Below are 15339 nucleotides of genomic sequence, written 5' to 3'. Positions count from 1 at the left end.
ATGTCCAGCCTCTCCCACCCCGCTTTCTGACATTGGGCTCTCTAGGAAAGGTGCAGAAAGTGGCAAATGTTGAAAAGCCAACTCACAGCCATCCTAAGAACTGCCTCTAACAGAGCACGAGGAATGTTTGGTGAAGATTTACAGTTCCATCCCTTCTTTTTTTATTTGAGGGCTTAATTTTTAAAGTGTTCTTTTTAGCAATGCAAGTGACTGATAAATGTTAGCAGTGACTTTCAGTAGCCCTGTGTTAGTCCCTACTGGTCAATTCATGGAATCACAGAATCATTTGGGTTGGAAGGGACCTTAAAGATCATCTCCATCCACCCCCCTGCTTTGGGCAGGGACACCTTCCACTATTTCAAGTTGCTCCAAGCCTTGTCCAGCCTGGCCTTGAAACAACTGTGGTGTGTTCTCACAGCTGGACCAGGTGTTTGACTTCCTATCACAGTTCCTTACAACCCTATCCTTTCACATCCAACTGAGTAGTTTTGCATGGATTACCCTTTGTAGGAAATACATTAAAATGAAAAAATATGTTTAGACTCCCGTAGCCCAACCAGGGAAAGGTCCTTTTCAAAGTAAATATCCCTGTGAGCCACCCTGGTTTCACTCACTGAGGTTTTAACAGGATGAGGCTGTCACAGAGAAGGCATCTAAACTAAGAGGCTGTTCCTTAAAAATGGACTTCTCTTCCTGGCTATGTTTTTAGCAAGATGAAGGTACTGATATAACCTACAGAGGTTGTGAAACTTGTTCAGGTCCTCAGGTGTTGCATGATAAAAGCTGGTTAACAATTCTCTACTAAATATGGAATTGTGTGAGCCCCAACCTTGTCTCCATTGGACAGGAACGTTGCGTTTAAATCACTTCACACCTCCTGACAAATTTAAGAGTTAGTATGGTCTTGAGAAGTGTGCATTAGCAAACTTCATCGTTCCCATTATCTAGATCTTACCTGTGGTGACAGGTTTTATTCAGCTCTCCTCAGGCTTCCTTTCATCTCCTGAGAGCTGCAACTGTTTTCATTTATTACCGTGCATCAAAAGGAACCTGTCTCTCTGCTTTCCCTTTGTGGGACACCTTTTAGCTGCCACCAGCTGAACCAGTGACATCGGATGCGTGATCATGAGGCCACCCGGGGATGGGGCTGTGCAGAAGGGGGTGACTGCACGAAGCTTTCACACCCTCCTGCCTTTTCCATGTAAAGCCTGGAAGTACTTACAGCTTTCCCATTAAACCAAACACAGAATAATCCCCTCAGTCCTGCTCCTCAAGGTACTGGTTACCCAGCAGGAAGAAGCAATGTGACTTCATCAACCAAAAAAAAAGGTGGTGAGAACTGTGGGTTTCTCTCCTTGGAAGAGCATTAACAACTCAGACCTCCAGTTTGATGGACTGGCTTGGTGCTTTTCCAAGCTGGGATTTAGGAAAAGCAACTACACAGCATTTCCTACTTCCCCCCATGGGATTCCAATGATTTAATTGGCTATGAAGGGCAGGGATGTACCTCACAGGGTAGCTGCTGTTGTCAGTGTGCCACGCTGATTTTTGGAGCTCAGGGAAAAATAAAGTTATCAGGCAATGCTTCCCCTTCCCAATTAGGGGAAGCATGGCCCCTGTGCCAACAGGAACTGTGTGTAGCATGTTCTTTTTCTGTTCTTTTGGGTCACTGGGAAAGGCAGTGGATAACCATGGACCGTGAGGGGAAGTGGAGTTGGATTTCACACCTTGACTAAGATAAAGTATATTTCTTATAAAGTGATCCCCCTTCCCACAGGCCCTGATGCTTATTTTTTAAAACTGATAATCATGGAATCACAGAATGGTTTGGTTGGAAGGGATCTTAAAGATTATCTCATTCCAACCCCCTGCCATGGGCAGAGTCACCTTCCACTACCCCAGGTTACTCCAAGCCCTGTCCAACCTGGCCTTGGACACTTCCAGGGATGGGGCAGCCACAGCTTCTCTGGGCAACCTGTGCCAGGGCCTCACCACTCTCACAGCAAAGGATTCCTTTGCAATATCTAATCTGAATCTACTTTCTTTCAGTGGCAAGCAATTCCCCCTTGTCCTGTCCCTCCAGGCCCTTTTCCAAAGTCCCTCTCCAGCTTTCTTGGAGCCTCTTTAGGCACTGGAAGAGGCTCTATGGTGTCCCAGAACTTTTTCTTCTCCAGGTGAAGACCCCCAGCTCTCCCAGCCTGGCTCCAGAGCAGAGGGGCTCCAGCCCTCGGAGCATCTCCGTGGCCTCCTCTGAGCTTGCTCCAGCAGGTCCTTCTCCTTCTGATGCTGAGGTCCCCGGAGCTGGAAGCAGTACCTCAAGTGGGGTCTCATGATAATGTAAACCTTCTCCAAACCCATACATGTGACAGAATATTTAACATTGTCACTACAGAGTTGTTAATCAAATGCATGACCTTTTATACCAAACCAAATAAAGACAGGAAAACTGAACCTACCTGGTTTCCCCTTGGAAAAAAAAAGAACAAAACAAGGAAAAGACTGCTGCTGGTAGCCACTCTGGTGACTGTAGCTTCTTCCATCTCCCTTTGACTGAAACATCAGGCCAAGCATTACCTGTTTCTGATGGGGGTTATTACACCTTTGTGTCTTTATGTCCTCTCTCCACAGTCCTTCCTCTAGTCCAGGTACTGCAGAGAAATCACCTTTCCCTGGTTACTCACTGCCCTCCTTAGGCCCTCCATGGACCATTTTCCTAAAGCTCTGTCCACACCTGGTGTCCTTATTTTTCTCTCCTTTTCAATCCCAAGGACAACATTTTAATTTCCATTGTATTCCTCTTGTTTATGGTGTGAATCTTGGAGCTGTCCTGTGCAGGGCCTGGAGTTGGACCTTGATGATCCTTGTGAGTCCTTTCCAAATCGGGAGAGTCTATAATTCTATGTTGGTTGCACCTTTGGAGCCCTTCTTTTCTCACCAAGAACCACATGAGATTTCTCACTTACGCGTCGTTTTGCACTTGATAAATCTTTTCTCCCTCTTTTGGCTTCACTACAGTTTTTCCCATTTTGGTCCTGAAAAGAATCATAGAATCATAGAATCATAGAAACATAGAGTCATAGAGTCACAGAATCATAGAATTATAGAATCATAGAATCATAGAATCATAGAATGGTTTGGGTTGGAAGGGACCTTTAAGATTATCTAGTTCCAACCCCCTGCCAGGGATCTTTCCACCCCATGTCCTCTCATGACTCAGCTTCTCTTGGAAGGAACAGGCTCTGGTTTCAAGCAGCAACATGGACTTTTTACCTGTTCTGAAAATATCCATTCACCTGGTTTTGCCACTTGGCATTAAGTGTAAGGAGATGGGGCATAAACACTGTTTATTGTGTAACTGAGCAAAGATCTCTTTTGTAGGATAACTGAAACACTCCTTACTTTTGTTCTCCCACCATATTAAAAGCATCACCATTTCTCTTTCTCTATTTTTAAATGCTTTTAATTAATTTGGCTTTGCACAGGTCATTTAATATCTCAGGGGACAGATGAGATTTGCCCAGCTTGAAATGGATGCTTAAAGTCTTTCATCTCTATGGCAAAAATGATCATGTGGCTATTTCAGACAGTGTCTAAAAATTAAATCTGGCCATTCTGAAGTCCTGGTTCAGGCACACACTGTGCTTTCTGATATGTGAACATCACCAGTATATCCAGCTTTGGCAAGTACTCTTATCATTTCTTCCATCTGCCAGCACACACAATATTTCTGAATCTGTTAATTAAGGAACTGAAATTTTGCCCTAAGATACCAGAGGAGCTGGTTCAGTTTCTTTTTCAGTTTCTTTCTTAGTGAGAACTGATGTTTGCCTTGTCCATAATTACCTAAATTGTTGAGGAAAAAAATGATTCTGCTTTCGTGTTGATTCACTTTTGAAATTTCCTTGCCAGGGCTAAGTGTGGCGCCCATTTAAATTATCTCCTGCTCTCATTTTCCTCCAGACCTGTTATTTGCTAACAAAGATTCAATATGGAGGAATGGGAAGGTGACAACCACCTCCTTCATCAGTGCAAACGACAATAATCTCCTCTCCTCCACCGCGTAAATATAAACATTGAATCATCCCAGGCAGAAAAACCCTCCTGCATTTAGAAATATGGATGTGGAAAGGTGACACCTGTTCTCATTGATGGAGTCGTAAAACTCAAGTTTACCCAGTGATTCCATGGAAAATCCTTCAGGAGATCAACAGCAGCTTGGACTTGGACTAAAAGTGTCCCCAGCTTTTTTTTCCAAGAATGTGGACATTCTTTACTCTTTGGTTATCCTTACACTTGGAAATAGAAGCTTATTGTTCCTTCTTGTGAAATTATTGGAATTATTGATGCTAAGAGTCATCCCATACAATTCCACTATAAATTATTTTTTGTATGGCTCTTTGATATTATTAGCAGGTCTAAAACAACATTAAACCTCCCAGAAATGATCACTTCTTGGAATAACTGCTGTTGGGTGTGCAGAGGCTTGTGGTGAGGGTGATTTCAGGGTGATGGTCCCTCTTGTCAGGAACTCAACAGCTGGGAAGAGGACATGGAAGCCTTTGCCATCAGCCTTTTAGATGTGCAGTTCTGCACAGTCAGGAGTTGAGAGCACTTGAGTTCAACCATAGAATCACAGAATGGTTTGGGTTGGGAGGGACCTTAAAGCTCATCTCGTTCCAACCCCCTTCCACTAGACCAGGTTGCTCCGAGTCACTATTCCTAACCAGAGTTAATAAATAAACCTGCACATGGCTCCATGAATCTTGCAGAGAAGACAAAAGTGAACATCTCCCTTCTCTCACCCCGCTGAAAATCCAAGTTCTCCAGCCTCTGCTGGCTCCTCTTTTGATTCCTCCCCATGCTTTGAGCCATTCTTCTCTCCACAAGGATGGGTGTTTAGATGCTTGTGTCCTAATCAGCCACAATTACAGCCTTTTCCAGTATCTTCTGCTGCCAAATTGGAGGGGGGAAAAAGAGAAAAGGTTTTTAAAAAAAAAAAAGAGAGAGAGAGGCTAATGCTTGAAAAGACATATGTGTTTAGTGTTGTTGGCAGATTTGTAAACTTATTAGTGCCTCCACACACCATGTAATTAAGATCTACTGGTAATTAGTCAATAGTTAAAAATAGGGGTTGGTATTGTGCCGCTGAAAACGCCTACAAAATAATGTGTTCTCTGCTCTCAAGATGCAGTTAATGCCTCTAAAAAATGTTAATTTAAAAAATATGTATTCATTTCAGAGCCAGGTTTTTTAGCAGAGTGGATTTCAGAGCGTGGATGTCTGAGTTCAACCTCTTTATCTTCGAACGCTGATGCGTGTTTGTGTGATGTCCAAACAGACTGGCTGCATGTTTTGTCTTGGATAAAAATGTTAAGCTATAAAAACTGCAGACTCGGAGGGGAATGGGAGCTGCTCTCATTTGCTGATTTCCATCGGAATAAACCTGCTCAGCAAAGGAAATTGTTCAAAAATCCACGGGAATGGCAGATGTGCAGCACCATGGGGCAGATGTCTGGTGTTTGGAGAGTCATGTGTGTGTATTTTCTGAATATTCAGGGATTACCACAGTCTATGGATATAATCCTTCTGTAACCTGGAATGTCAAAGACAACACAAAAGCTCTAATGCCTTGTAGCAAACATTTTGGCCAAACCTCTCCGTAAGAGCAGGTTGGAAGTCACCAATGAAAGAAGACCCAAAAGAGGTGATGTGGTTTTTTTTAGATTTCATAACTCCTGCCGTATAATGTGGTCCAGAGTTGAGAGAGTTGCTGGTGATGTTGTGAAGGGACGTCTCATTTGGCTGTCATAAGCAATCTGCAGTGATTTGTTTTGCAGACAGGCATTTGTCTCAAGTAATCCAAGGGGCTTATTGTTATTGCTTCCTAGATCCAAGGAACGCACAGTCGACTCGATGGGGGATTCATTTATTATGCTCCCAAACCTCTCCTAAATCTTTCCTTATGTCATGTCAATGGATTTGTCAGGCCACCCTCAGACAGCAGCGATGCTCTGGTGGGCTGGATTTACCTTTGCCAGGCAGAGTTAGTCACTTTGTTGATGGACCTGTTCCTGAAGTGCCTGTAGGGAGGGAAATTCTGCTCCAGGAAATAAACTGGACTTGAGAGAAGCATCTTCAGTTGATCTTAGGAGGAAAAAACCCTACTCCAAATCCAGAGTAAAGCACAAAAAAAAACAAGCCTGGAGAGCCCTACCAAGTTTTGTCACAGTGTGTTCATGATGTGCACATGAGTTCATAGAATCATAGAATGGTTTGGGTTGGAAGGGACATTAAAGATCATGTCATTCCACGCTGCTGCCGTGGGCGGGGTCACCTTCCACTAGCCCAGGTTACTCCAAGCCCCATCCAACCTGGTCTTGGACACTTCCAGGGAATGGGCAGCCACAGCTTCTCTGGGCAACCTGTACCAGGGCCTCACCACCCTCCCAGCCAAGAATTTCTTCCCGATATCCAATCTAAACCTGCCCTCTGTCATTGTGAAACCATTCCCCCTTGTCCTGTCACTCCAGGTCCTCAGAAATAGTCTCTCTCTGTGTTTCTTGTGGGCTCCCTTCAGGTATTGGAAGGCTGCAATTAGGTCACCCCAAAGCCTTCTCTTCTCCAGGCTGAACAATCCCAATTCTCTCAGCCTTTCCTCATAGTAGAGCTGCTCCATCCCTCCAGTCACCTTGGTGCCTCCTCTGGACTGGCTCCAGCAGCTCCAAATCCTTGTGCTGTTGTTCCCCAGGGCTGGAGGCAGCTCTGCAGGTGGGGTCTCACCTGAGGGGGCAGAGGGGCAGAATCCCCCCCCTCCCCTGCTGCCCAGGCTGTGGGATGAGCCCAGGACACGGGGGGTTTCTGGGCTGGGAGTGCACATAGCCAGGTCATATCCAATCTCTCATCCATCAACACTGCCACTTCCTTCTCCCCAAGGCCGCTCTTGCTAGTCAACATCTAGAAATCCCTCCAAGGACACGTGTTACACAAGCACCTGGTATTACCACCTCTGAGTTCACAGTAGAATTTATAATAATGTTTCTTTAATGCTAAAAGTGATTTTCAATTTCATTGTGTCCAACTCTGGAATTTATAGAGTGAGACTTTTGCTCAAACACCCAAGTAGCCATTGAAAACTAATTTTCAAACTACATTTTCAGCTACGAATGTGTCCTTTCTCTCTCTCCCATGTTCCAATGTCCTTTTCCCCAGCTGGTTAATAGTGACACTTAACCAGCCCTGGCAAATACTTTGGGAATGTCATAAAATTAGTTACAATGAGGCCATGAGTACAGCAATACTATATGATGATAATTAAAGTGTATGTTGGTGATGCAGTTTGTTTTTAACGAAACAAAATTACTGATTAAAAAAAAAAAGAATCCAAACAAATCAAAGAATCACAGAATGATTTGGATTGGAAGGGACCTTAAAGATCATCTTGTTCCAACCCCCTGCTTTGGGCAGGGACACCTTCCACTATCCCAGGCTGCTCAAAGCTTTGTCCTCAAAACCCATCTCCAAAGAAAGTGAAACCAACAATCTTTGAACGGAGTGGTTTTAAGAATTACTTTCTTTGGGAGCTGTGTCTGTCACCTGCAGCTTTATCTGGGAGAAGACCTTGATAGGATGTCTCTCCTGTCCTTGGGGTCCGGTAGAAACTTTTGGAGGAATGAAGGAATTGTTGGAGGAGGTAGGAATGATAAAGACACAGAAAACAGAGATGGGCACTCTGAGGGTATGATCTCCCAGCCTTGTTTCCTCAAGAAACCAGAAAGCCATAAAAAACCTCTTTATTCCCTTTGGTCTTTTCTGCTTCACTGCTTCAATCTCTTTTATAAATCACCATTCCCAAGTCTTACTGTCCAGCTTGGGCTCACTCGGGACTCGAAGTCAACACAGCCTGCGGCATCACCTTGGGGTTGGTGCACATTTCTTGTGGAGAAAATCTGCGTTTGTCACCTGCTCAGTCACCACTGGGGACCACTATGATCACCAGCCATGCCAGTGCTTGCAAACAAGGCACTGCAAACAGAGCTGCTGGGGCGTGAGAGCCTCTGGGACACCCGAGTGCTGAGCCTGGACGGTGACAAATCTCTCCAGAGGGACTCTGGATATCCTCTGCAGGGACTGGAAAATCCTGGAGGACTTGAGGACTGTGAATAGGAACCAACTGTGGGTCTCTTCCAGAATGTGAACAAGGAAAAAAAAAAAACAAACATTGCAGGTAAATAGACACGAGTTCAAGGAGTCTTTTGAGATGAAGATGGTTGGAAAGTGGAGAATTAGTGAGGGTGAGTAAGTGCTTTCCCTGTTCTTACTTTTCTTGTAGTCTTGGTAATGGCAAACAGTGGGGAGAAAATACCTGGTGAATCCTTGATTTCACAGAATCACAGAACCATTTAGGTTAGAAAAGACCTCTAAGATCATCCAGTCCAACCTTTGACCACCTTGTCAACTAGACCATAGCACTGAGTGTCACAGTCATTTCTTGAACACCTGTAGGGGTGGTGACTCCACCACCTCCCTGGGCAGCCCCTTCCAGTGTTTAACAGCCCTTTCCATGAAAAAATTCCTCCTGATGTCCAAAATTGTGAAGCAATCCAGCTACTGTAATGCTCTCAGGTCCCTGGTAGGACACACAGCATCAGTTTGGCCCATGGTGAGATGAGGCTGGAGCAGCCCCCGTGCTCCTGTCTCTGCGAGACAAAACCCATCACTGTTTGCTTCACAGCGATGTCTTTTCTCCTCAGTTGGAAGTTTTGCTTTGAAAGGCAGTTCTGGTGACTCTGATTTGTGATGACAGCAACTTCAGTGGCATTTAAAGAGACTGGAAGGAAGAGATAAATAACCTTGAAGATTGCTTAATAAACCAATGGAAGAATTGTTCTTCCCTATAAGGTTTCTGAACACTAAGCCAGGCATAGGGATTTGTCTTGCCTTGTTTTAGCCATCTGGAAGTTGGACATCTTTCTTGTTCAAGGTGATCCTTCAGAGCTTCTCTGGAGGATTTGGAGAGGAAGCCAGCACAGCTAGAAGGCAATTCCTCTCCTTGTTTTAGGCATGTTCTTTGGGACAGGATGAACCATGGTCTGGAGGTGCCCATCCTCTGTCTGCTGACTGAGCAGAGGGTGCAGAGAAATTTAACTTTGAGAGGGATGAAGTCAGACAAGAGCAACCCAGAGCAGGCAGAGAAGAGCCTTGTTCAGAGATAGATGCTTTGATTAGGTGACACTTTGAGTCTTGCTTCTTGGGTTGCCAGAGCCTGAGAGCCAGGAATGCTGTGTTTGGTCTTTGGGAAGTGTCACAAAGCACTCCTTGTGGCATCTTCTGTGGGAAACCCAGCCAGCACCAGAGAAACCCACCTCCTGCTCTACTCAGGTGATGGTCAGTGCAGTGCAGAGAGAAATTCAGGGAAGTCAAAGCTGGAGGATATCAAGGATTCCTGAGAGAGAAGCGTGAGGAACTCAGTTATCTGCTAGTTAGGCTGATAAAAAGGGGCACGGGGGATTCTGCGGCACAAATGCTCAGGTTGAATCTGTGAGAGGATAACAAGCTCTGGCATTTTTAGGGCAGAAGGGAAAGAAGGAAAAAAAAAAGAAAAGCGGAGGAAGCTGAAACAGCAGCAAACAATAACTCTTGATCTAAATCTTACAGATCACTGTACTTGCAATGGGGCAACTCTCCAGGTAAAGACTGCAAAATTGGGCCTGTTGGATGAGACCTTCCTCGACCCAAAAAGTTCTTAATGATCCTTCTACCTCCAGCAAAGATCATGCAGCCTTGACCAGTCACTCTGTGGTGCCTGTAGTATTTCACCTGGAAGAGGAAAAAAATCCCATTCCTCTGAGATATTCCTATTTCTCTCTTTTACCCAGAGAGGCTGTGGACTCCCCATCCCTGGAGGTGTTCAATACCAGGTTGGATGGGTCTAGTGGAAGGTGTCCCTGCCCATGGAAGGGGGGTTGGAACTGGCTGAGCTTTAAGATCCCTTCCAACCCAAACCATTCTGTGATTCTGTGATTCAGTAAAGAGAGACTTTGTAACAAACGTAGGTAGAGCCCTTCCCAAATCTTCGTTTGCAAAGCCCAGCATGAATGAATGAAAGAGAGACTTAATTCATAAACCTGAACATGAAAAGTAGTTCTGGGAACGGAAGAAGGAATAGCTTTAAACTAAAAGAAGAAAGATTTAGATTAAATATTAGGAAGAAATTCTTGCCTGTGAGGGTGGTGAGGCCCTGGCACAGGCTGCCTGGAGAAGCTGTGGCTGCCCCATCCCTGGAAGTGTTCAAGGCCAGGTTGGACAGGAATTGGAGCAACCTGGGATAGTGGAAGGTGTCCCTGCCCATGGCGGGGGGGGATTGGACTAGATGAGATTTTAAGTCCCTTCCAACCCAACCCATTCTAGGATTTGACAATCCTGCTGATCCTGCATAGGACAGCTCGGAAAATCCCCCCAGGAATTCTCTACATTAGAGACAATACATTCCTCATAAGAATGGCACTGGACACACTTTCAGGTAACCACTGCCCAGCACTCCATGAGGTGCTGTGAGGATGCAGCACGTCTGGAGTGCTGGCTGGTAATTAATTAACATTCAGGAGAGAAGCCGCCGGTTCCACTTGTTTGAGCAAGTTGCTCTCCGGTGTCGTGCTGCAGCTCACGGCTCCAGGAGGATTTGGTGCAAGGTTGTTGGGCCAGCAGCATGGCAGGCAACAAACTCCTGTTTACAGGAGCTGTGGCAGTGTCATGACACACCAGAACTGGCACACACACTGTTTCTTGCCCCATGTTTCTGACAGGGAATCTAACACCACTGGATTGCTCATGTGCTTTCAGGACATCCTGTACACCACTGCTTCCACCTCTTTGTCAACAGCTCTTTTATCAGGTCTTGATTAAACAAAGCATTTCAATCTTTGTCCCTTATGTGGATCCCGAGACATGTCTGTGTGGCAGAATATTCAAACTAACTCTCAGTACCACTTGTTTCATGGAGCACAGATGGACTTCAGATTAATTTTGGGTGTAACTTTTGGGTGTTGCAAAGGACAACCACCAAGGTACAGAGAGGGCAGGGCATGGGGACATCCGATTAGTTGAGGAGACACAAGCTAACACTCTCTTTCCAGGAGAAAATGTGGGTGGAAGGACCTCACAGGTTCCTCCTGAGCCTTCAAATCTACCTTGAATTGCTTAATAGGGGTTATGGTAGAGGGTGACTTGGGAGCTGGACCTCCCTCGGGAGTCAAAGCCATGAGATTCCATTCAACTTTAGGAGAGGTCTCAGTGTTTTCAGTGCTGAGACACTTTTCATTCATCCAGGCTATGTACTGGTCTCAGTGCATCCACTGTGAATTTTTCCTGATGGATAAGGCTGTATTCATCTCTGAGTTTCCCATCCAAAGCATGTGAACCACAGCTTGGGTCTCAACAGGTAAGTGAAGCCACAAACTCCTTCGAGGGCATCACTTCTGGGAAGCAGAATCATGGAATCCTAGGATGGTTTGGGTTGGAAACGACCTCAAAGATCAACTTATTTCAACCCCCTGCCATGGCAGGGACACCTTCCACTAGACCAAGTTGCTCCAAGACCCGGCCAACCTGGCCTTGAACACTTTCAGGAATGGGGCAGCCACAACTTCTCTGGGCAACCTGTGCCAGGGCCTCACCACCCTCTGAGGAAACAGTTTCTTCCTAACGTCTAATCTAACCCTTCCCTCTGCCAGTTTGAAGCCGTTCCCACTTATCCTATCACTCCTTGGCCTTGTCAAAAGTCCCTCTCTCTTTTTTTTTTTAAACTTCCTTTGTTTACTGGAAGGTCATAACGAGATCTCCCTCTCCAAGCTGCTTCCTCATCCTGTTTTCACAGGAGAGCTGCTCGAGCCTTTGCATCACCTTTGTGGTCTCCTCTGCACCAATTCCCCAGGACCTCTTATTCTTCCTTCAGAAGGGCTCGGATGTGCCACCAGAACAGTTGCACCAGTGAAGGACGCTGAAGCAAGTGGGCTGTGTGGGCTCCACAGACAGGAATGATGGCTGCCAGCACTGCAGCACAGCTTGTTTTCCTCGAATCCACGTGTACTTCACCCCGGCGCTCCGTGGATTGCAAATCCAAGTGCGTTTGACAGTGTGAAGGCAGAGTAACAGTCTGGCAGCTGGGACCCCTCTGGGAAATCCTGTGCCTGGCTCCTGCTGGCTCCCCACGTCAGGGAGCTGCAATCATGACCAGAGGTGATACCTTCATTTTCAGGTGCTTCTGCTCCTTCAGCTGTTTGCCTTTCCCAAATCACTCTTTATTGCCATGTGTGAAAACCTCCACCACTGTGCAAAATTACTGTGTATCGGATGGGAACGGACTCCCGGCGCTGGATTTCAATAGAATATTTCACAGCTCTCTGATTGCTGGGAAAGGTCCATTTCTGCTCCATTCTGGGCTGACCTGCACAGGTCACAGGCTTTCACAGCCTCCTGGTGCAGAGCTTGGGGTCTGGAATCAAAGATATTTAGGTTTGAAGGGCACTAATTCAGGATTCTCTGTACCACCACAGTGAGCATTTCTGTCTGACCGGTGTTCACACTGTTGCTTGATGCCTTTTTCTCCAAGATACTGCTTGTCTGTGCTGTCTTCTTCCCTCCAAGCATCCTAAGACAAAATTCTTGGCTGTGAGGGTGGTGAGGCACTGGGACAGGTTGCTCAGAGAGGGTGTGGACTTCCCATCCCTGGAAGTGACCAAGGGAAGGTTGAATGGGACTTGGAGCAACCTGGGATAGTGGAAGGTGTCCTTGCCCATGACAGGGGGTTGGAATTGGATAAGCTTTAAGTTCCCTTCCAACTCAAACAGTTTCATGATTCTGTGAACTTTGCAGTGACAGGTTCATACTGCAGTGTTAAAGAGTTGCCTTATTGCCACATTGCTTTTTTCTCCTGCTTATCTTGGAAATTTTAGTTAGGGTAGGACTACACAGGTTCTGATATCCATGACTTATAAATATGTGTAGACGCAATCCTTGACCCCCATCAAGATACCCATCAGAGTGTTATATTTTCTCTCTGGTTTGTAGCAGAATCACAGAATACCCTGAGCTGGAAGGGATTCAGAAGGATCATTGGGTCCAGCTCCTGGCTCTGCATGGGACAACCACAAGCAGTGATAGCACCGTGGTTGATCTTTTCATTGACATGAACACCAGTGGCTTGTCATGGGAGGGAGGTCAGTGCTTCAGTGTTCACTGAGGACTGAATCATAGAATCATGGAATCACAGAATCATAGAATATCATAGAATCAGAGAAACATAGGATCACAGAATCATAGGATCATAGAAACATAGAAACATAGAATCATAGAAACATAGAATCGTAGAATCATAGAAACATAGAATCGTAGAAACATAGGATCATAGAATCATAGGATCATAGAATCATGGAATCATAGAAACAGAATCATAGAAACAGAGGATTATAGAATCATGGAATCATATAATCATAGAAACATAGGATCATAGAATCATAGAATCGTAGAATTACGGAATCATAGAATCAGAGAATTGTAGAATCACAGAGTGGTTTGGATTGGAAGGGACCTTAAAGCTCATCTCATCCTAACCCCTGCCATGGGCAGGGACACCTTCCACTAGACCAGATTGTTCAGAGCCTTGTCCAGCCTTCCCTTGAACACCTCCACTGATGAGGAGTCCACACTCTCTCTGGACATCTCTGAGGGCTCCTTCATCACTCCTCACTCCTGAACTGGGCGAAGTGTCTCTGAGGATATTTCAGACTCCATTGCATCAGTGCCCTCTGGTCCTTTGTCGCTGTTTCAGACCCTGGTTTGCTGTTCAGATGATCCTCCTGAACCACAGACATTTCCCAATGTGGCAGCACAATGACTCACTGTAGCACAATAATCACACACGGCCCCTTCCGTGATCTCCCTGGCTCCTGCACAGGGATTGCCATTCCCACTTAGACCACCAGCTCGTCAAATCCTGCTTCCTGCCTCCAGCAATGGCCAAAACCTGAGGCTCCAGAGGTTGCCTCCAGAACACACCAAGGTAACTGCACAGTCCTGGCTGTGAGGGTGGAAAAGCTCTCTCCCGGCTGCCACGGAAGATCCACTTATGCACTGGAGCATGAGATTTGATTACCTTTATTACAGGATCTTCGCATGCAGAGCTAGAAATGTTCATGGTCATGCAATTATCCAGTCACAGCAGTTGACTCAGTGACCTTCTTTGGCAGTGAAGTCCATAAATTGGCTTTACACAGTCGAGGGACCTCTGATTTCCTGCTCCTCCATTGAACTTCATCTTCAGTGAGTGACATCCAGTGACTTATATTACACAGAGCAGGGGAAAATGGAGAGAGTGTGCCAGGCCTGTTGTTTCCTTCCCTTTTTTTAATTTGAGTATCCTCAAACTCTTCTATTGTCTTTGCAAAACATTTCTGGATTTGTGACCATTTTCCTCAAACAAGGTTATACTTGTGTGGCTCTTCAGGGTGTTCTGATGACCTGGAGCAAAGGTGAATATCACCCATGGAATGTCCAACACATCCTCTGGCTTCTCTGGGCAAAGATCTCAGGTATGTTTGGGAAAATACACAAATCATCGTAGAATCCCAGAATGGTTTTGGTTGGAAGGGACCTTAAAGATCATCTCGTTCCACCCTCCTGCCATGGGCAGGGACATCTTCCACTATCCCAGGTTGCTCCAAGCCCCATCCAACCTGGCCTTGAACACTTCCAGGGATGGGGCAGCCACAGCTTCTCTGAGCAACCTGTGCCAGGGCCTCACCACCCTCACAGCCAACAATTCCTTCCTGATATCCCATCTAACCCTGCCCTCTGGCAGTAGGAAGCCATTTACCTTTGTCCTGTCACTCCAGACCCTTGTCCCAAGTCCCTCTCCAGCTCTCCTGGAGCCCTTTTGGGCACTGGAAGGGGCTCTCAGGTTCCCCCAAGACCCTTCTCTTCTCCAGGTGAACACCCCCCAGCTCTCCCAGCCTGACTCCAGAGCAGAGGGGCTCCAGCCCTTGAAGCATCTCTATGGCTTCCTCTAGACTCGCTCCAGCAGCTCCACATCCTTGTGCTGTTGTTCCCCAGGGCTGGAGGCAGCTCTGCAGGGGGGTCTCACCTGAGCAGGGCAAAGGGGCAGAATTCCCCCCTCCCCTACTTCATGCCCAGGGCATGGGGAGGTTCTGGGCTCTGAGGCCACATGGTTGGGTCATATCCACATTCTCACCCCCCAGCACCCCCAAGTTCTCTTTAGGACTACTCTGGATCCATCCCCCACCCTGCCTGTATTTCTCCTTGGGATTGCCCAGGCCAAAGTGTAGG

This window comes from Chiroxiphia lanceolata, chromosome 3 (genome assembly GCF_009829145.1).
Source record: "Chiroxiphia lanceolata isolate bChiLan1 chromosome 3, bChiLan1.pri, whole genome shotgun sequence".
Lineage (NCBI taxonomy): Eukaryota > Metazoa > Chordata > Aves > Passeriformes > Pipridae > Chiroxiphia > Chiroxiphia lanceolata.
Note: the sequence above shows the minus strand (reverse complement) of the source record.